The 22,500-nt window shown below is 54.4% G+C and overlaps 2 pseudogenes; one reads left to right on the top strand and one right to left on the bottom strand.

The window, feature by feature from the left end:
- Positions 1-4,023: 4,023 nt before the first annotated feature.
- Positions 4,024-5,080, top strand: LOC142595794 (olfactory receptor 14A16-like; annotated as a pseudogene).
- A 913-nt stretch (positions 5,081-5,993) lies between these two features.
- Positions 5,994-16,632, bottom strand: LOC142595793 (olfactory receptor 14C36-like; annotated as a pseudogene).
- Positions 16,633-22,500: the final 5,868 nt, after the last annotated feature.

The raw sequence follows: 22,500 nt of genomic DNA, 5'->3' as shown, positions 1-22,500 counted from the left end.
TTGCAGCCCCAGATTTTGCAGGTGGTTAAGGGGGATGGATGTGAGAGGTGGCCACGCTGGACAGCAAATTGAAGGAGGAGTTGGGGTCTTTTTGGGGAGAGGAATCTGGCAGGGACAGCAGTACCCAGGAAACCCCATCAGTAATGGCATGGAAGTCCAAGAAGACCTAGCTAACAGCACCTGAAACACCACATCTGTTCCCAGGTGTGGCAAACGTGGGAGGAAGGGGGAAAAATAAGCAGGGGTAGGTGCCTTGTTTGGGAGGGGGCATGGGCGCAGAAAGGCAGGAGCCAAGGAAGCTGAGGGGGATGTACAAGCATGGAAAGTGGAGAGGAGTGGGGATCAAGGATCCAGCTGCTGCTTGGTTTGCTGGTTTGACTGAGCCCTGCACCTAATCCCCACAGCCCGTCCGACCTTCTTTTGGAGGGCGATTCCAAATCCTTTTGTGCGTGGCCCCACTCTGTGTACCCGGTGCGGGGGTGGGTGCAGAGGCCTGGCTGCTGCAGTGGCAGAAGGGAGCACAGGGCATGGGGACCCAGCAGCTGGAAACACCGAGTGTCCAGGGCCAGGTACTGCTGGAGCGCTGTGTGTGTGCAATTCGCGAGTGAACTTGAAGCTGGACGAGCTGGCGAGCAAAGAGGAGAGACCCTTTCAGTCATGTGGATGGCATGTGGCTGCAGCCCGGGTACACGGGGTCATATGTTGTTATTATTATTAATACTACTACGACTATTTTACTTAATTTATTTCAATTATTAAACTGTTCATATCTCAACGCACGAGTCTTCTCACTTTTAACCTTCCGAATCTCTCCCCATCCCACCGGGCATGGGGAGTGAGCGAGCGGCTGTGTGGTGATTAGTTGCTGCCCAGGGTTAAACCACCACACTCTGTGAGCTGCTCCCTTAGAGCCTGCAGTCACCTGCACGTGTCTGGGGCCACCTCCTGAAGCCCAAATGTCGCCAGGTGTTTGTGCCTGAACAGCTCCCTCCTGGCCTCCATCTCCATTATCGCCATGGGAGCTGAGACAAGGAGCTCCCATGCAGGTGCCCATGTTGTGCCCACCTGAAGTGAGGCAGGAGGAATCCCCCCTCCTGTGGGTTTGTGGCAGGCATGGGAGGGAGCTGAGAGCCCTTGCAGCCCCAGGACTCCAGGCCCAGGATGAGATGGCTCCATTGACTCTGCTGAACCCGTCCCTCAGCAGGGCTAAAGGAGATCCCTGCCTGTCACTGCCTGGGTGTCCTGTCTAAGGTGGAGACAAGGAAAAGTGATTACAGGTCATAAATCGGACTCAGGTGAGAGAAATTACACTGCTGGAAGTAAGAGTCTCTCCCCAGCTGCAGGAGGGAGCATCAGTGATGGCTTCAGGCTGTGTCACAGCAGGTTCCCCTGCAGCCCCAGGGACAACACAAGGCAGCCCAGAGGGGCAGAGCAAGGGCTGCCTTGGGCTGGTGCTGTGCTGCTGAGCTGGGCCGGGCTCCTGGGACGCAGGCAGCTCCTGGCAAGCGGGCAGCGCTGCAGAGAGACAGCTCTGCCCAGGAGCAGCTCCTGTGCCAAGCGCAGCAGGGCTGAGGGCAGTGCCTGCAGGCAGGGAGGGGAGAGGAGGGAGGCAGACAGGGGTTAAAGGCAGTGTGGGGTGGGAGGGTGCTGAGAGCTCACTGCGGGAGAGATCTTCACAGCCCTTGACACAGTAAGTCTGTGACTGCAGGGCTATGCAGCTGCATTTCCTTGAGGGGTCTCCTAAAGCTGGCACATGCCACAGATGACAGGATCTGTAAGTACAACTCTGAGAGTTTCTCTGTTGTAGAGAAGAACATGCTCCAGAGCAGGGCTGCCCTACTGCACCATGAGAGACTGGGACAAGGCATGACGGCTGCCTTCTCCAAGGGATGGCTGCAGGGGTGTGAGGGTGGGTGTGCAGCCAGGGGTGCCCAGGGCTGTCCTTGTGAGCAGGGTCCCTGCACCCCAGGGTGCTGTGTGCCGGGGCAGGGACTCTGCCGCCTGCCAGGGTCAGCTCTCAGCCTGCCCAGGGAACTCCCCACGGTTGTGCAAGGAGAAGCTGTGGGTGGACAGAGTGACCCCAGCAAGGCAGGGTCCTTCTGCTGGTGAGAGGGTGCTGCGTGGGTCAGGGCTGCTCAGAGCTTCAGCCTCATCTCCAGAGTATTTCCAATAGGAGGTTTCAAGGGGAAGATCAAGACAAGGATTACTATAAAGAGAAGGAATTTCCCTGTGCCTTCAATTCCCTTCTCTTGGGGAACAGCAGGTGAGAAATGATAAAGGAGTTCTTAATATTGACAGATCACTGAGACTGCTGAACTGTAACTCTGAGTGATCAGCAGGTTTTCCAGGAGTCTCCCAATGAGTTTTCAGCCACTCCTCTGCCCGTGGACAGAAACAGGATCACCTTTGATGGACCCATCAGGCTTAATCTGACCTGTGATTTTTTCTACCTGCAAACCGGACCATGCGCCCAGCCAGTGCCCTGCAAACATGCCGGTTTCTGGAGGGCTAAGGAGAGGGCACAGAGGTTGGGATGGGGTCTGTGAGTGCTGGCAGGGAAAGACATGGCACAGGGAAACAGCTCCCATGAGGAAAATCTCCTGGCAGCAGGGATATCATCAGGGAATGAGAGGAAACAAAAACCACAAATGTTGTGAGAGGGAGAGTTCAGAAACCTCCGTCTCATCCCCTGCCATGCAGAGCCCTTCCCCTGAGCAAGCCCCCTTGCCTCCTCTCCCAGCCAGCAAAGCCTCTGCCCCAAGGGCTGGGGGCTCCAAGGCGCGAACCAGCTCCTCTGCAGCCAGAGCTCCAGCAGAGCCGTGCTGCAGCTCTCCAGCCCCGCGCCCAGGGCCCTCTGCAGAGCACAGGGGCTGAGAGCAGCTGCCCGGCAATGCTGGTGCCTGGGAGGTGGCGGGCACAGCTGGGGAAGGGCAACGCTGGCCTGAGGGCCCGCCTGCCTCTGCCCTGGCCTCTCTCACCCACACCCGCACTCCAGCTCTGCTTCTCGCTCCACTTGTCCCTGTTAGTGCTGGGGTTATTTCCTTCTTGCTGTCAGGCTCCCTGGGCAGATGGAGTTTCAGCTGCAGAGTCACACACTGGTCTTGTGGGTCCCCCCATGCCCGTGTGTCCATGGGAACAAGTGTCCCAGCTTTCCTCTAAGCTGTGGGGCAGTGGGCAATGCAGTCAGTGCATGGAGGCAATGAGCTCAATCTCCCTTACTCAAATGCCATCACTAAGACACTTGGCTATCTCCTTGAGGTGTCCTTCCAAGCTGTGAGCTTCCCTCCAGCATGCAAACCTGTCCCATAGCATCTTTGTGTTATCTGAAACTGCAAGGGAGAAGCACAGAGATGCTAAGACAGAAAAAATGCTGTTGGGTTTGTGCAATGAGCCATGCGTGTCCTTGGCTAGAAGTGGGGTGCTGAGACCTTGAGAAAGGCTGAGACATTTAGTGGTCTGTGGAAGATCCATCTGCTCTCAGCAGTGCCTGGTGGCTTTTCAGGGTAACATGGGAGTGTGATCAGCCTCCATCTCAGAAAGCTGCAAGCCCGGAGAAACTGGGACCCAGACAGAGAGACAGAGCAGCTGCCCTCACTCTGCACGGAGCCACAGGCAATCCTCTTGCCTCACAGAACTCGCTCTGTTCTCCCTTTGTGCAGCAGAAATGCTGGGGGTTTCTGACATCCAAGAATACTCCCCAGGGTGGCAGGGGAGGGGGAGCTGTAGAAAACCTAAACCTTTCAAGTCGCCTTCTGTCTTCCTGGGTCCTTAGCCCTGGGAGTGCAGATGCTGACAGGCCCTTCTGCGTTAGCAGTGGTTCCATCTGACACAGTTGAACACCAGGACTGGTCCCTGTCCCTGCCCACTGCTGCAGAGCAGGGCTGACTTCTCAAGAGCCCGTGGGCAGATGCCCTGCTCCTCATGGCACACACGGCCAGCACCAACCAGGGCTCCAGGCACATTGCTCAGGGAAGGGCTGCTAGAAAAACAAAAGGCTGGGTGTGTGTTTCAAGGGGAGGTCGTATGGGAAATTGCTTTGATTTTGCTCAGAGAAGTCTCTACTACCTTGTCACTGTCTTCTTCTCCAATGACAGTCACTGACTCCCAGAGGCAGCAGATGTCCAACGACAGCTCCATCACTGAGTTCCTCCTCCTGGCATTTGCAGACAGGCGGCAGCTGCAGCTCCTGCACTTCTGGCTCTTCCTGGGCATCTACCTGGCTGCCCTCCTGGCCAACGGCCTCATCGTCACCGCCATAGCCTGTGACCACCACCTCCACACCCCCATGTACGTCTTCCTCCTCAACCTCGCCCTCCTCAACCTGGGATCCATCTCCACCATTGTCCCCAAGTCCATGGCCAATTCCCTGTGGGACACCAGGGCCATCTCCTACTCAGGATGTGCTGCACAGGTCTTTTTCTTTCTCTTCTTGGTTGGAGCAGAGGTTTCTCTTCTAACCATCATGGCCTAAGACCGCTACGTTGCCATCTGCAAACCCCTGCACTACGGGACCCTGCTGGGCAGCAGAGCTTGTGTGCACATGGCAGCAGCTGCCTGGGGCACTGGGTTTCTCTATGCTTTGCTGCACACGGCCAATACATTCTCACTACCCCGACGCCACGGCAATGCTGTGGGCCAGTTCTTCTGTGAAATCCCCCACATCCTCAAGCTCTCCTGCTCACACTCCTACCTCAGGAAAGTTGGCCTTATTGTGGTTAGTGACTGCTTAGGATTGGGATGTTTTGTTTTCATTGTGGTGTCCTATGTGCAGATCTTCAGGGCCGTGCTGAGGATGCCCTCTGAGCAGGGACGCCACAAAGCCTTCTCCACGTGCCTCCCTCACCTGGCTGTGGTCTCCCTGTTTCTCTGTACTGGCAGTTTTGCCTACCTGAAGCCCCCCTCCCTCTCCTCCCCATCCCTGGACCTGGTGCTGGCAGTTCTGTACTCGGTGGTGCCTCCAGCAGTGAACCCCCTCCTCTACAGCATGAGGAACCAGGAGCTCAAGGATGCAGTGGGGAAACTGATCACTCGATGTTTTCCTGAAGCAATAAACTTCTGCTGCAGAACATTTATATTGTAAAATTATCACAGGCACAGCCTGTCACCTGTATTTTTTGTTTTTGTGGTGCTTTTTCCTTGTGATAATGTTGTCATCTCCTTTCTAAATCACTCTCTGTCTTTCTTTTTCTGACTGAGTGGCTGTGTAAATGAGGAGCCCTGCTCTGTCTGTATGTTTCAGTGCAGTAGAGCACACTTCAGTCACCTTTTTTTGTCTTCTGTTCCTTCCTCCAAGGCCTTTAAACACAATAAAGTGCACTTCAGTGAATTTTCTTGTCCTGGGTTCCTTCCTCCAAGGCATATTTGGAGCTGCAGGAACAGTTCCTGTGTGCACCGGTGGAGGGGAAAGGAGTGCCAGCATGGCAGCACTGCCAGGGAGCACCAGCCCTTGCTCTTCCAGGGCTCTTCTCTTTCCACTCGCACACTCTGGTTCTGATCCCTTGCGTTGCTGTAAGGCCTGAGTGCTCTGGCAGCTTGGTCACAGGCGTGCTGCATGGTAGTGCTGTGACCGCAGGCAGGGACAGGCCATGGGCACTTCTGTGACAGAGCTGGCCTCCATACCAGCGTTTCCATAAAGAAAGGTGATCTCCTCAGGGCAGTGCCTGAAGCCTTAGCTCTGCTTTCAGAGTTGCTCTCAAGGAGACACTCAAGCAAGTGCTGTGTTGAGGGCAACACCAGTGAAGAGCTCAAGTGTGTGAGTGTGCAGGACGGGGGCACACAGCAGTGTCCCTTGCACAGCCAGGCCTCCAGGGATCGCCTTGAAGGACCAGCAGAGCAGGGTCTGCTCTGTGTCCTTGTTTGCTGGACACCGCGGGCAAGGTGCCCCAGGGCAATGGTCACAGAGCAGCCCCTTGCAACCACCCTTCCCAGCACTGGCCTCTCACTGCAGCAGAGACCTTGTTTGTCCCTCCACACAGGCACACCAAACAACGAGTTCAAAAGTCCATGTTTGCATTGTCCAGAGGAGACTTAAGCATGCCCATGGTGTGCGTGTGGAGAGATGAACCCGAGTGAGCACAAATGGCATCAGCTATTGCCAGAGGTGCCATGAAGGCCAGTGGGACAGACAGTGCCTCCAGGTCACTGCACCTGGAGAGTAACATCCCCGGGGAAACCACCTGAATGCAGCACTGGGATGTGCTCCCTTGACCCGAGGTGCCTGTGTCCATTCCTCCTGCCGTGGGGCATCTCAGATGGGTGCAGAGCAGGGCGACCCACCGCAGGGCTGAGGTGCCTCCCAGCCTCTGGCAGTGGCAGCAGGAGGCCAGAGGGTCATGATGCCTGCTGCAGTGCAGGGCCTGCGCGTGTGCAAGGGCAGGACTCGTGCCTCTGCGCAGCCCTGTGTGTGTGAGGAGTGCAGGAGGCCAGCTCCGATGGGGACACCTCAGGGGGCCCTGCCCTTCCTGGGTGTGACTCCAGGAAGAAACCCCACTGTGCCAGTGAGATTCATCTCACTCGCCTGGGACAGGCTCATGGCAAATGCTGCTGTCTGCTCACGTCACCCTTTCTGCATTGTGCCCTCCAATGTGTCAGAGCAATCAGAGAGGTGCTGGGCTCCTTGCAAAAGGCAGACATCAAACCTTTCTTCCAGAAGTGCAAGAAGGAGCATTGCAAGAATTAGAGGCTGGTCACCCTCAGCTCAGTCCCTCGGAAGGTGATGGGCAAAGTACTCCTGCAGGCATTTCCAGGTCCTTGTAGGACAAGAAAGGGATTGCCGAACCTGGATGGGTAGGGGAAAGCAGGGGGTGTTTTGTACCTGGACCTTAGCAAGGGTGTTGCCAAGGTTTCCCACAGCCTCTTTATATCCAGATTGGTGATGTCCGGACAGAAGAAATACGTGATGTAATGGGTGGGAGTTGGACTGGTGCCTCAAGCCCCACTGTCACCAGTGGTAGAGTCCTCCTGGTGGCCACTTCCTAGTGGCATCCCTCAGTGCAAGCACTTGCGCCAACACTCTTGAGTGTCTTTATTAACTCCCTGCATAATGTGATGCAGCCTTTTCAGCTCCTTTGTGGGTGATGCGAATCAGGGCAGAGTCCTTGGGAGATCTCATCTGCTTAAGCCTGCCTTGAGCAGCACAGCTGGACAAGGTGATGTTCAGCGGTCTCTTCCAACCTGAGTTATTCTATGATTCAATGAATCTTTCCCTTGGAGAGCTTTCTGATGGCAGTCCAGAGAGAGTCAGAAGTAGAGATATAAAATGCACCAACAGAAATACAGCAGTTCCTCTGAGGAACATTTCTCCACTCAAACCATTGGGAGGAAATCTATGAGATCAATTTGGTGAAACAAGCTTACTGTTGTCTGCTCACGTAGTCAGCCACAAGGAGGGTGATGGCTGGATACAGTACCATGTGGTCACTTGTGTCTCAGGAGCTCGTAATCCAGCCAATGGCTGTGAAGGGGGCTGTGAGGTCACTTCTGCCTCTGGAGGTGACAGGCCAACAGCAGGACTGTGTCTGGGAAAGGGACTTCATTCTGAAACAGCTGATAGGTCAGCCCTTGACTCACGGCTGGGATCTGTGCTTTGAAGCGCACATCTGCCAGCGTCTCTGACAGGCCAGCAGAAGGCACCTGGTTGGCACATTGACTGGGAGATGCCTTCTGCCCAAGGACTGAGGCTCACTGCAGGAAGGGGGCTTCTCTTTTGGTTGTCATGTCTCTTCTGCCTGAGGACATGATGGGACAGCAGCAGGCACGCAGCTTGCTCAAGTCTAGCCAAGAAGCTGAAAGGGCGGCAGCTTTGGAAGATGATGGTGAAGTTCCTTCTGTGTGGTGAGGTGAAAGGCCACAAGAAGGCTGATGGGTTGGGATGCCTGCTTGAAGGGTTGTTTCACAGATGCTGCAGCTTTCCTTGGAGGTTGGAAAGAGCAGGAGAGAGAGACACTGCCACACAGTGCAGCTGGGAAGGTGGAGAATGGACATGAGGAGGAAGAAATGTCACTCAGAGGGTAGTGCTGTGGGACATGAAGTCCTCCAGAAGGAGTATGACATCAGTCCATCTCTCCGTGTTTCAAGGAACAGAGAGTGAGGGTGGACAGACGTCAGTGAATGCATGGAAATGCCAGGGTGAGAGCAAGGTGGGGAAGCGAGGTGGGTGCCTACAGCCTGCAGGGAAAAAGAAGCAGCTGTGGCACAGCGCAGGACAACCTGTGTTAGAGATGGCAAAGAGCGCTGGCAAGGCTGGAAGTCACCAAGAGAACCCAAGCCTTTGTGCCCCTGGGTACGGCAATCATCTCTGCCACCAAGGCCCATGAGCAGACATGTTGTGCTAAGGCACTGGGGGGGCCTCATGGCCTCCTTGCACACCCCCAGGAAGCCTGGGAGCTGTCACACCGTTGGCCTTCACTCAGCATCACACCCCCCACAGCCCAGTGCCCCAGGAAGGGCCCAGAGCAAGGTGTGAAGGACAGGATCTGCCTTCCGTGGGGCTGGGGGTCAGGCCTTGGCCTTTCTGCTTCATCAAACAAAGCCAGGGCTTTCTCAGCAGCTGAGCTGCCTGCACATTACCTTTGCCTCCCTGCAATCACAGCCTCCAGTTCTCTGCTCTAACGAGTCCCTTGGGAATCTTTGTCAGTAATGGTCCTCAGTGGGACTCATTAATGCTTCAAGGTACTTTGGGTTTTGCTTTTGACATTGAGCCTTGGAGAGGTTTGTGCAATCTCCTCTCAGTACCTGAGCATCAAGGACTCAGGATCGAATACACCATAGCACTCATTAACACCAAGCAAGCCCTAACAAGCTGTGTCTCTTCCTGTAATTGTCTTCTACTCTTGTACAGTTCATTAGAGAGGTTTCCTAGTGCACTTGTGGAGAAAGATTTCAAAGAACTTCTAATAAAAATGAATTTCTTTTTAAAGGGTGTAGTTTGTTAAGTTTCAGTTTAGAGAAGAGAGGATAGCAGCCTTCTTGGGGTGCTATTGACCCAGGGTCTCTCCTAAGGAGGTCAGGGCTGGTAGGAGAAGCTGTCTCATAAGCTCTGACACAGCATGGACACCCTTGCTCCTCACCTCCCCAAGCCCGTCATGGCTCTCATCACCCATCTGGCACTTGCATCCCTTGTCCTTACATCAGACTTCTCCTCTGCACTCTGCAGCTGGATGGTACAGCTCCTTTGTGCCAGCTCCCACCTGCTTGCCTTTGAGCCCTGGCTGCATAAAGGCAAAGGGGGATTGCTCTCATTTTTGAACAAGCAAATTAAGACTGCTAAGATTCACCATTGCAATCAAACACACTCCTCAACAGTATGCCAATTACAAGCTGCCACCAATGAGGTTCACCTTCCTTCATAAGGCATAATCATGCCACAAATGTTTGAGACAGAAGGGAAGTGGTAAAATAAAGACAACTAAAGAGCTGTCTAAAGACGGAATTAGACAGACTACTGAAAGATAGGCAAGCTTTTGACTCCATGGAGCTCAAGGCTGCTATGGGATTGTTGAGAGGTGTCTGAATGATCAAAGGGTAAGGGGAAAGTAAGTCTAAGGACCAACTGCAAGTGTTTCTGTGCAGATGGGCTGCTGGCAAGGGGACTACAGACATGGTCAGTTTAGTTAGGACAGGTGGAAATAGGATGAGGTGTTGACCACTCTTGCCTGATGCAGGATAGCAGGGTACAAAGCTTCAGTGAAACGCTGTCTTCTTGGATGGCCAAATTTGCACTCTTCTCATCAAATCTGTGCTATCTGTCTTTCTATGTGAGCATATGGAAAAATCTGAATGTATAGAAAAATGTATAGGTGTGTCCAGTTACTCAGCAAACTACATTTCCTAGCAGCACTCTCAAGGGACAATCTTTGCTCTGAGGAATTACTGTTATTTCTGTGGCTTTGTCGCTCCGTCCCCTGCCCCACTGGGCATGGGGAGCAGGGTTCCCTCAGCTGCCTGCCTTGTGCTCACAACACACTCAGAGAAGCCCCTCTGGGTGCCCTCCCCATGCACGGCCATTTCCAGCCACCGCTGAGCTTGGCCTTTGCTGGCTCCATCCCTGCACCCACAGGCCAGGGGTCCATCTGCCTCCTGGGCAGCCTCTTCCCCCTCCAGCCTCCCGGACCTTCCTTCTGCAAGGTCACCTCCTAAGTCGTGGGGGTCCCTCTTCATCCACGCTGACCTCTTGCCAGGCCCTGCTCGACTCCCTGCACATCTGACTGCCTTCTTCATGGGCTTTGAGGACATTGTCCCTGAAGATCTGCCGCCCGGACCCATCCCACAGGGAAGTCTGCTGCCTCCCTGGGGCCCGGGTTAGGGACATTATGAGGAAACTCCCCGACCTCGTGAGGCCCTCCGATTATTACCCGTTGCTGGTTATACAGGTGGGTAGTGATGAGATTACAGAGAGAAGTCCTAAGGCAATGAAGAGGGACTTCAGGGCACTGGGGCGATTGGTCGCAGGATCGGGAGCGCAGGTAGTGTTTTCCTCAGTCCCGTCAGTGGCAGCAAGGAATGCTGAAAGGAATGGGAAAACTCCCCTGATTAACTGGTGGCTCAGAGGCTGGTGCCATCGGTGGAATTTTGGGTTTTTTGATCATGGGGAGGTCTACACGGCACCGGGCCTGCTGGCGGCTGATGGAGATCGGCTGTCTCCAAGGGGGAAAAGGATTCTCACCCATGAGTTGGCGGGACTCATTGAGAAGGCTTTAAACTAGGTTTGAAGGGGGAAGGGGATATACACGGGCCCGCTAATGAGGAGCCCAGGGGCAGCACGACAACGTTGGGGGCGAAATCGATAGCCCAGCTTAAGTGCATCTACACCAATGCACATAGCATGGGCAACAAACAGGAGGAGCTGGAGGCCCTTGTGCAGCAGGATGGCTATGACATAGTCGCCATCACGGAAACATGGTGGGACGACTCTCATGACTGGAGTGCTGCACTGGAGGGCTATAAGCTCTTCAGAAGGGATAGGCAGGGAAGGAGAGGTGGTGGGGTGGCTCTGTATGTTAGGGAGTGTTTCGACTGCATAGAGCTTGACAGTGGTGATGACAAGGTGGAATGCTTATGGGTAAGGATGAGGGGGAAGGCCGGAAAGGCGGATGTCCTGTTGGGAGTCTGCTACAGACCACCCAACCAGGATGTAGAGGTAGATGAGGCATTCTATAAACGGCTGGCAGAAGTCCCGCAATCGCTAGCCCTTGTTCTTGTGGGGGACTTCAACTTGCCGGACATCTGCTGGAAATACCACACAGCAGAGAGGCAGCAGTCTTGGAAGTTCCTAGAGTGTGTGGAGGATAACTTTCTAATGCAGCTGGTAAGCGAGCCTACCAGGGGAGGTGCCCCGCTTGACCTGCTGTTTACCAACAGAGAAGGGCTTGTGGGAAATATCGAGGTCGGAGGCCGTCTCGGGCTTAGCGACCATGACATGATAAAGTTCTCAATTTTGGGTGATGCTAAGCGGAGGGGCAGCAAAACTATTACCGTGGACTTCCGGAGGGCAGACTTTGGCCTCTTCAGGACCCTGGTTGGGAAAGTCCCTTGGGAGGCAGTCCTGAAAGGCAAAGGGGTCCAGGAAGGCTGGGCCCTCTTCAAGAAGGAAGTCTTAAGGGCGCAGGAGCGGGCTGTCCCCGTGTGTCGTAAGACCAACCGGCGGGGAAATCGACCGGCCTGGCTGAATAGGGAGCTTTTGCGGGGACTCAGGGAAAAAAGGAGAGTCTACCGCCTTTGGAAGAAGGGGCGGGCAACTCAGGAGGTGTACAGGGATCTTGTTAGGTCCTGCAGGGAGGAAATTAGAAAAGCAAAAGCCCAGCTAGAACTCAATCTGGCCAGTGCTGTAAAAGACAATAAAAAATGCTTTTATAAGTACATCAGCAATAAAAGGAGAGCCAAGGAGGATCTCCATTCTTTGCTGGATGTGGGGGGGAACATTGTCACCGAGGACAAGGAAAAGGCTGAAGTACTTAACGCCTTCTTTGCCTCTGTGTTTAACAGCCAGACCGGTCATCCCCAGGGTACACAGGCCCCTGAGGTAGAGGATAGGGATGGGGACCAGAATGGAGCCCACATAGTCCAGGAGGAAGCAGTTAATGACCTGCTACGCCACCTGGACGCTCACAAGTCTATGGGGCCGGATGGGATCCACCCGAGAGTACTGAGGGAGCTGGCGGAGGAGCTCGCCAAGCCACTCTCCATCATCTATCAGCAGTCCTGGTTAACAGGGGAGGTCCCTGATGACTGGAGGCTTGCCAATGTGACGCCCATCTACAAGAAGGGCCGGAAGGAGGACCCAGGGAACTACAGGCCTGTCAGCCTGACCTCGGTGCCGGGGAAGATTATGGAGAGGTTCATCTTGAGCGAACTCCACAGGCAAGTACAGGTCAACCAGGGGATCAGACCCAGCCAGCATGGGTTCACAAAAGGCAGGTCCTGCTTGACCAACCTGATCTCCTTCTATGACCTGGTGACCCGCCTGGTAGATGATGGAAAGGCTGTGGATGTCATCTACCTGGACTTTAGCAAAGCTTTTGACATCATCTCACATAATATCCTCCTCGGGAAGCTGGCAGCTCACGGCTTGGACAGGCATACTCTTCGCTGGGTAAAGAACTGGTTGGGTGGCCGAGCCCAGAGAGTTGTGGTAAATGGTGTTAAGTCCAGTTGGCAGCCGGTCACGAGCGGTGTTCCCCAGGGCTCTGTTTTAGGGCCAGCCTTGTTCAATATCTTTATCAATGATCTGGATGAGGGGATCGAGTGTGCCCTCAGTAAGTTTGCAGACGACACCAAATTGGGTGGGAGTGTCGATCTGCTGGAGGGTAGGATGGCCCTGCAGAGGGACCTGGACAGGCTGGATTGATGGGCCGTGGCCAACTGTATGAGGTTCAACAAGGCCAAGTGCCGGGTCCTGCACTTCAGTCACAACAACCCCATGCAACGCTACAGGCTTGGGGAAGAGTGGCTGGAAAGCTGCCTGGCCGAAAAGGATCTGGGGGTGTTGGTTGATAGCCGGCTGAACATGAGCCAGCAGTGTGCCCAGGTGGCCAAGAAGGCCAACAGCATCCTGGCTTGTATCAGGAATGCTGTGGCCAGCGGGAGCAGGGAGGTGATTGTGCCCCTGTACTCGGCGCTGGTGAGGCCGCACCTGGAATACTGTGTCCCGTTTTGGGCCCCTCAGTACAAGAAAGACATTGAGGTGCTGGAGTGTGTTCAGAGACGGGCAACAAGGCTGGTGAAGGGTCTGGAGAACAAGTCTTATGAGGAGCGGCTGAGGGAACTGGGGTTGTTTAGCCTGGAGAAGAGGAGGCTGAGAGGAGACCTTATCACCCTCTACAACTACCTGAAAGGAGGTAGTAGTGAGGTGGGTGTTGGTCTCTTCTCCCAAGTAGCTAGCGATAGGACGAGAGGAAATGGGCTCAAGCTGCGCCAGGGGAGGTTTAGGCTGGAAATTAGGAAAAATTTCTTTACGGAAAGGGTGGTCAAGCATTGGAACAGGCTGCCCAGAGAGGTGGTGGAGTCACCATCCCTGGAAGTGTTCAAAAAACGGGTAGATGTGGCACTTCGGGATATGGTTTAGTCTAGTCTACCCTTGATTGGTTTAGGTGGGCTTGGTAGTGTAGGTTAATGGTTGGACTGGATGATCTTAAAGGTCTTTTCCAACCTAGACGATTCTATGATTCTATGATTCTATTCTAAGATCCAGGAGGGACTCACAGCCCCTGTGTCCTCCAGGACAGGCCAAGCACATCCTCAGCTAACTGCAATCAGCTCTCCTGCACTCCGCCACTGTCATTCTGCTACTTGTCCTCCTTCTCCACCACCTCATGGTCACTGCAGCCATGGCTGCCCTCATCCTTCACACCCCCAGACAGATCCAGCTGTCAGTAACTGAGACCAGCCCTGGTGAGCTCATCATCGAGTGCCTGTGTCAAAATGTTGTCTTCCACTCCCTCCAGGAATCTCCTGGCTTGCTTGTGCCCAGCCCTGCTGCCCTCCCAGCAGACTGTGCAGTGGCTGAAGCTGCCATGTCCCTGAGGAGCTGGGACCATGAGGCTTCCTCCAAGGCAAGGCTCTGTGCACGCCAGCCTCCCCTTTGCACAGAGCTCACCTCCACCTCCTCACGCGCCCACCTGCCCTCCTGAGGAGCCCTTGGCGTCCATGGCTGCCCTGCCACCACTCGAGCTGTGCCAGCAGGGCTCTGCAGTGCCCGTGGGGGAGCACGTTGGTGCCTGCCCAGCAGAAAGGAGAGCGCTGGGGAAGGGAGAGGAGAGGCAGGGAAAGGGGAAGGGTTGTGGGAGGTTGGCTGGGAGGTTCCTGCTGTTGCCAGAAGAGGACGATGCAAGGAGAGGCCTGGTAGCTGGGAGGTGGATTTTGAAGTCCCTTCTTTGCAAACAACCCAATTGGCCCCGTGCTGAGGCAGGCCCCAAACTGTCAAATTTGGGTACAAATGGAGAAAAGCTGAGACTGTTGAGGAAAAAGTATCATCTGAGGGTGTCAATGAACTGGGGAGGAGAGCGGGGCAGAGAAAGGGAGGGATGGAGGTGCAAGGTGGAAGCAGCAGCCCGTGGAAGAGGGGTCAGGAGGGGGATTGAAGGGGCCAGGTGCCCGTGGGGAGGGGCTGGGCAGTGCTGGCATGGCCAAACCCTGTGCCTGATCACCGTGCTCTGTCCTGCTTATGGTACTGGTTTCAGCTGGGGTAGAGTTATCTTCATAGCAGTTTGTATGGGGCTGTGTTTTGGATTTGTGCTGAGAACAGTGTTGATAACAGGGATGTTTTTGTTATTGCTGAGCAGCGCTTGCACAGCGCCAAGGCCTTTTCTGCTCCTCACACTGCCCTGCCAGCGATTTGGCTGGGGGTGCACAAGAAGTTGGGAGGGGACCCATCTGGGACAGGTGACTGCAAGTGACCAGAGGGGCATTGCAGACCACAGGACATCGTGCTCAGCAATAGGTGCTGGGGGAAGAAGGAGGAAGCGGGGGTGTTTGGAGTGATGGCATTTGTCTTCCCAAGTAACTGTTATGAGTGATGAAGCCCTGCTTTCCTTTAAATGTCTAAATACCTGCCTGCTGGTGGGAGGCAGTGAATGAATTCCTCATTTTGCTTTACTTGTGTGCACAGCTTTTGCTTTACCTATTAAAATATCTTTGTTTCAATCCGTGAGTTGTCTCACTTTTACGTTTCCTGCTGTCACTAGTGTGTGTGTGTGTGTGTGTGGGCGTACCTGCTTTGCTGGTCAAGTGGGGCTAGTGAGGAGGAAGAGGAGGCCACCAGGATCTGGAGAGACCCAGGGTTGGAACTACCAAGTGGGTGATATCTCTGAGTGGGGGCAGACCCAAAGGCCAGGCCCACAGTGGGAGATCTGATTTTCTTACAGAGATGCTAGGAGAGTGTCTGCTCTGCCCCAGAAACACACACTTTTCTATCAGGTCCAGGTGAGACAGAGCAGGTTCATTCCTCAGTAAGAATAAGAGAAATGCCAACATTTATGTAGAAACTTAATAAACACTCAGAACCATACAGATAATGATAACAGAAATGCTACACCACCAGCCCCTCCCCGCAAAAGACAGGCCTGCAATGCTACACCCTGAGAATCATTTGTGAACAGCAATGGAAAATTTATAGTGTTGAATATCATCCATGAAATCACTTTCTTAAAGGCCTCCTTGAGCTCCTGGTTCCTCATGCTGTAGAGGAGGGGGTTCACTGCTGGAGGCACCACCGAGTACAGAACTGCCAGCACCAGGTCCAGGGTTGGGGAGGAGAGGGAGGGGGGCTTCAGGTAGGCAAAACTGCCAGTACAGAGAAACAGGGAGACCACAGCCAGGTGAGGGAGGCACGTGGAGAAGGCTTTGTGGCGTCCCTGCTCAGAGGGCATCCTCAGCACGGCCCTGAAGATCTGCACATAGGACACCACAATGAAAACAAAACATCCCAATCCTAAGCAGTCACTAACCACAATAAGGCCAACTTTCCTGAGGTAGGAGTGTGAGCAGGAGAGCTTGAGGATGTGGGGGATTTCACAGAAGAACTGGCCCACAGCATTGCCGTGGCGTCGGGGTAGTGAGAATGTATTGGCCGTGTGCAGCAAAGCATAGAGAAACCCAGTGCCCCAGGCAGCTGCTGCCATGTGCACACAAGCTCTGCTGCCCAGCAGGGTCCCGTAGTGCAGGGGTTTGCAGATGGCAACGTAGCGGTCTTAGGCCATGATGGTTAGAAGAGAAACCTCTGCTCCAACCAAGAAGAGAAAGAAAAAGACCTGTGCAGCACATCCTGAGTAGGAGATGGCCCTGGTGTCCCACAGGGAATTGGCCATGGACTTGGGGACAATGGTGGAGATGGATCCCAGGTTGAGGAGGGCGAGGTTGAGGAGGAAGACGTACATGGGGGTGTGGAGGTGGTGGTCACAGGCTATGGCGGTGACGATGAGGCCGTTGGCCAGGAGGGCAGCCAGGTAGATGCCCAGGAAGAGCCAGAAGTGCAGGAGCTGCAGCTGCCGCCTGTCTGCAAATGCCAGGAGGAGGAACTCAGTGATGGAGCTGTCGTTGGACATCTGCTGCCTCTGGGAGTCAGTGACTGTCATTGGAGAAGAAGACAGTGACAAGGTAGTAGAGACTTCTCTGAGCAAAATCAAAGCAATTTCCCATACGACCTCCCCTTGAAACACACACCCAGCCTTTTGTTTTTCTAGCAGCCCTTCCCTGAGCAATGTGCCTGGAGCCCTGGTTGGTGCTGGCCGTGTGTGCCATGAGGAGCAGGGCATCTGCCCACGGGCTCTTGAGAAGTCAGCCCTGCTCTGCAGCAGTGGGCAGGGACAGGGACCAGTCCTGGTGTTCAACTGTGTCAGATGGAACCACTGCTAACGCAGAAGGGCCTGTCAGCATCTGCACTCCCAGGGCTAAGGACCCAGGAAGACAGAAGGCGACTTGAAAGGTTTAGGTTTTCTACAGCTCCCCCTCCCCTGCCACCCTGGGGAGTATTCTTGGATGTCAGAAACCCCCAGCATTTCTGCTGCACAAAGGGAGAACAGAGCGAGTTCTGTGAGGCAAGAGGATTGCCTGTGGCTCCGTGCAGAGTGAGGGCAGCTGCTCTGTCTCTCTGTCTGGGTCCCAGTTTCTCCGGGCTTGCAGCTTTCTGAGATGGAGGCTGATCACACTCCCATGTTACCCTGAAAAGCCACCAGGCACTGCTGAGAGCAGATGGATCTTCCACAGACCACTAAATGTCTCAGCCTTTCTCAAGGTCTCAGCACCCCACTTCTAGCCAAGGACACGCATGGCTCATTGCACAAACCCAACAGCATTTTTTCTGTCTTAGCATCTCTGTGCTTCTCCCTTGCAGTTTCAGATAACACAAAGATGCTATGGGACAGGTTTGCATGCTGGAGGGAAGCTCACAGCTTGGAAGGACACCTCAAGGAGATAGCCAAGTGTCTTAGTGATGGCATTTGAGTAAGGGAGATTGAGCTCATTGCCTCCATGCACTGACTGCATTGCCCACTGCCCCACAGCTTAGAGGAAAGCTGGGACACTTGTTCCCATGGACACACGGGCATGGGGGGACCCACAAGACCAGTGTGTGACTCTGCAGCTGAAACTCCATCTGCCCAGGGAGCCTGACAGCAAGAAGGAAATAACCCCAGCACTAACAGGGACAAGTGGAGCGAGAAGCAGAGCTGGAGTGCGGGTGTGGGTGAGAGAGGCCAGGGCAGAGGCAGGCGGGCCCTCAGGCCAGCGTTGCCCTTCCCCAGCTGTGCCCGCCACCTCCCAGGCACCAGCATTGCCGGGCAGCTGCTCTCAGCCCCTGTGCTCTGCAGAGGGCCCTGGGCGCGGGGCTGGAGAGCTGCAGCACGGCTCTGCTGGAGCTCTGGCTGCAGAGGAGCTGGTTCGCGCCTTGGAGCCCCCAGCCCTTGGGGCAGAGGCTTTGCTGGCTGGGAGAGGAGGCAAGGGGGCTTGCTCAGGGGAAGGGCTCTGCATGGCAGGGGATGAGACGGAGGTTTCTGAACTCTCCCTCTCACAACATTTGTGGTTTTTGTTTCCTCTCATTCCCTGATGATATCCCTGCTGCCAGGAGATTTTCCTCATGGGAGCTGTTTCCCTGTGCCATGTCTTTCCCTGCCAGCACTCACAGACCCCATCCCAACCTCTGTGCCCTCTCCTTAGCCCTCCAGAAACCGGCATGTTTGCAGGGCACTGGCTGGGCGCATGGTCCGGTTTGCAGGTAGAAAAAATCACAGGTCAGATTAAGCCTGATGGGTCCATCAAAGGTGATCCTGTTTCTGTCCACGGGCAGAGGAGTGGCTGAAAACTCATTGGGAGACTCCTGGAAAACCTGCTGATCACTCAGAGTTACAGTTCAGCAGTCTCAGTGATCTGTCAATATTAAGAACTCCTTTATCATTTCTCACCTGCTGTTCCCCAAGAGAAGGGAATTGAAGGCACAGGGAAATTCCTTCTCTTTATAGTAATCCTTGTCTTGATCTTCCCCTTGAAACCTCCTATTGGAAATACTCTGGAGATGAGGCTGAAGCTCTGAGCAGCCCTGACCCACGCAGCACCCTCTCACCAGCAGAAGGACCCTGCCTTGCTGGGGTCACTCTGTCCACCCACAGCTTCTCCTTGCACAACCGTGGGGAGTTCCCTGGGCAGGCTGAGAGCTGACCCTGGCAGGCGGCAGAGTCCCTGCCCCGGCACACAGCACCCTGGGGTGCAGGGACCCTGCTCACAAGGACAGCCCTGGGCACCCCTGGCTGCACACCCACCCTCACACCCCTGCAGCCATCCCTTGGAGAAGGCAGCCGTCATGCCTTGTCCCAGTCTCTCATGGTGCAGTAGGGCAGCCCTGCTCTGGAGCATGTTCTTCTCTACAACAGAGAAACTCTCAGAGTTGTACTTACAGATCCTGTCATCTGTGGCATGTGCCAGCTTTAGGAGACCCCTCAAGGAAATGCAGCTGCATAGCCCTGCAGTCACAGACTTACTGTGTCAAGGGCTGTGAAGATCTCTCCCGCAGTGAGCTCTCAGCACCCTCCCACCCCACACTGCCTTTAACCCCTGTCTGCCTCCCTCCTCTCCCCTCCCTGCCTGCAGGCACTGCCCTCAGCCCTGCTGCGCTTGGCACAGGAGCTGCTCCTGGGCAGAGCTGTCTCTCTGCAGCGCTGCCCGCTTGCCAGGAGCTGCCTGCGTCCCAGGAGCCCGGCCCAGCTCAGCAGCACAGCACCAGCCCAAGGCAGCCCTTGCTCTGCCCCTCTGGGCTGCCTTGTGTTGTCCCTGGGGCTGCAGGGGAACCTGCTGTGACACAGCCTGAAGCCATCACTGATGCTCCCTCCTGCAGCTGGGGAGAGACTCTTACTTCCAGCAGTGTAATTTCTCTCACCTGAGTCCGATTTATGACCTGTAATCACTTTTCCTTGTCTCCACCTTAGACAGGACACCCAGGCAGTGACAGGCAGGGATCTCCTTTAGCCCTGCTGAGGGACGGGTTCAGCAGAGTCAATGGAGCCATCTCATCCTGGGCCTGGAGTCCTGGGGCTGCAAGGGCTCTCAGCTCCCTCCCATGCCTGCCACAAACCCACAGGAGGGGGGATTCCTCCTGCCTCACTTCAGGTGGGCACAACATGGGCACCTGCATGGGAGCTCCTTGTCTCAGCTCCCATGGCGATAATGGAGATGGAGGCCAGGAGGGAGCTGTTCAGGCACAAACACCTGGCGACATTTGGGCTTCAGGAGGTGGCCCCAGACACGTGCAGGTGACTGCAGGCTCTAAGGGAGCAGCTCACAGAGTGTGGTGGTTTAACCCTGGGCAGCAACTAATCACCACACAGCCGCTCGCTCACTCCCCATGCCCGGTGGGATGGGGAGAGATTCGGAAGGTTAAAAGTGAGAAGACTCGTGCGTTGAGATATGAACAGTTTAATAATTGAAATAAATTAAGTAAAATAGTCGTAGTAGTATTAATAATAATAACAACATATGACCCCGTGTACCCGGGCTGCAGCCACATGCCATCCACATGACTGAAAGGGTCTCTCCTCTTTGCTCGCCAGCTCGTCCAGCTTCAAGTTCACTCGCGAATTGCACACACACAGCGCTCCAGCAGTACCTGGCCCTGGACACTCGGTGTTTCCAGCTGCTGGGTCCCCATGCCCTGTGCTCCCTTCTGCCACTGCAGCAGCCAGGCCTCTGCACCCACCCCCGCACCGGGTACACAGAGTGGGGCCACGCACAAAAGGATTTGGAATCGCCCTCCAAAAGAAGGTCGGACGGGCTGTGGGGATTAGGTGCAGGGCTCAGTCAAACCAGCAAACCAAGCAGCAGCTGGATCCTTGATCCCCACTCCTCTCCACTTTCCATGCTTGTACATCCCCCTCAGCTTCCTTGGCTCCTGCCTTTCTGCGCCCATGCCCCCTCCCAAACAAGGCACCTACCCCTGCTTATTTTTCCCCCTTCCTCCCACGTTTGCCACACCTGGGAACAGATGTGGTGTTTCAGGTGCTGTTAGCTAGGTCTTCTTGGACTTCCATGCCATTACTGATGGGGTTTCCTGGGTACTGCTGTCCCTGCCAGATTCCTCTCCCCAAAAAGACCCCAACTCCTCCTTCAATTTGCTGTCCAGCGTGGCCACCTCTCACATCCATCCCCCTTAACCACCTGCAAAATCTGGGGCTGCAACAGCAGAGTATCCACAGGAGACAAGCTGTCTGCTCTAAGGCCACCTTCTGTCTGCTCTGAGCAGATACTGGGCACCACCTTCAGGTCCATTCCAAAATCCAAAGCAGCCTTGAGCCAGTTGGTTTGGGGCCCAGCTCTGGTGCCCATGAAGCCATGCTACGCCTCAAGGGCCCTGAGAGCAGCTCTTCCACTTTCAGGCAGAGCCTGCCCTGCCATCCTAGGGACCAGGCTGCACTCGGCTGGGTGCCTCAGCTCTATCCCCACAAGCCAGGGTGGCAGCAGGAAGCTCCCGCACCTTGCACGCCCTTTGAGGCTGCCATTCTTCAAGCCACTGCTCTCTGCCCTCCAGGGACCCAGCCCTGCTCAGCAAATGCAACGCACGTGCCTGGCTCCCGCTTTTCTCCCGGGACTGCCCTGCACTCCAGCATGTGAGCAGCTGTAGCTGACACCCAGCTGCCCCACCAAGTCTCACTGATACCAATGATATCCTAGCTCTGGGAACGGACCCAGGCTTCCAGTTCAGCTTGGTTGTTTCTCACACTGCCTGCCCTGGGGTACAAGCATTTCAGATATGCTCCTGAGCCCTCCCTGCTCCCAGCAGCAGGGTAAATGTTTCCATCCTCAGGCGATGTATGCAACTTGGATACAACCCGAAGATAATACTGCAGAAGAATTGGGGAAAAAAAACCAGAAGAAGAAAAGACAAACCCCAAACCCAGAACTGACAGTCAATGTATTAACTCCCACTTCCAACAGAAGACTAAACAGAAACGAACACAGAGCAAGTGGGAAAGGGGACAGAAAATAGCAGGAAAAGGCTAATCTCACTGCTGCAGTGCTGCATATAAATTCCAGTGGTTTCCTAAAACCCAATGGCTTGGCTAAACTCAAAGTTCAGCCAGGAAGGATCACAGCTGTGCTTGATCGCGCTAAAACAACAGGCATGACTCTGCATTTCTGCAGCCTCTAAGGACAAACACCAACCAGAGATCCCTGCACTTACTGAAATAGTCATACTAAACCAAAAAGGATCCACTTGCTTGCTTTGGCTGCAGGAACAGCAGGACGGCAGCACAAATTTGCAAGTGCAGAATGACAGTGAACATAAAAGCAACACAATGAAGAAAAACGCAAAGCATAAGCTTTTGTGCGTCTTTTTTTTTTAAAAAAAATCTTCACTCATGTTAGTTTTGCTGCTTTGCTGTTCAACAAGAATTGGCAGGCTCTCCAGTGATTTATTCCTGCCACTCACAGATCCAGGTTCTGCTTCGAAGTTCATACAGGGATATGTGTATGAAAAAAAAGAAACCAAACCAAAACCAAGACCAAACCCCCTCTCTGTAGACCAAGACCTGAGGTAGCTTTAAGAATGCAGCTCATTGTGCCTCCAAGCCCAGAAGCACCTGAGGCTGCAGAGCTTTACAGGACTTGTAAAGAGAGATGCAAGGCTTCCACCCTGCCGACAGCCACCCACAGCCCAACTCAGGGACAGTCAGAGCAAACAAGAAGGGAATGGGTTTGCTTTCTCTTTCATTTACTTGAATTCCTTCTAACTAACTCTAAGTCTTCCCTCCCACTCCAGGATTTTTCCTTTGGTTTGATTTTTTTTTGAGACTTCTCTGTTCCCTTATGGTAAGATGCTACTTAGAAATGTAATACAGACATGCCAGGGAATAGACGAGGCTAAAAGAATCTTAACTTTATTTATGAGCGTGTGATTTGTGTTTATACACAAAGTATAACTAGTAAAGTATAGCTAGCAAACAAAGAGAAAAATAGCCATGCAACTGTCCATGTTCCAGAATGGCTTCTGCAACGCCCCCCTCCCCAAAAAGTACTCCCCTT

Source organism: Pelecanus crispus, chromosome 23 (genome assembly GCF_030463565.1).
Source record: "Pelecanus crispus isolate bPelCri1 chromosome 23, bPelCri1.pri, whole genome shotgun sequence".
In the NCBI taxonomy this organism is placed as follows: domain Eukaryota; kingdom Metazoa; phylum Chordata; class Aves; order Pelecaniformes; family Pelecanidae; genus Pelecanus; species Pelecanus crispus.
This window is presented reverse-complemented; position numbering and strand designations above follow the sequence as displayed.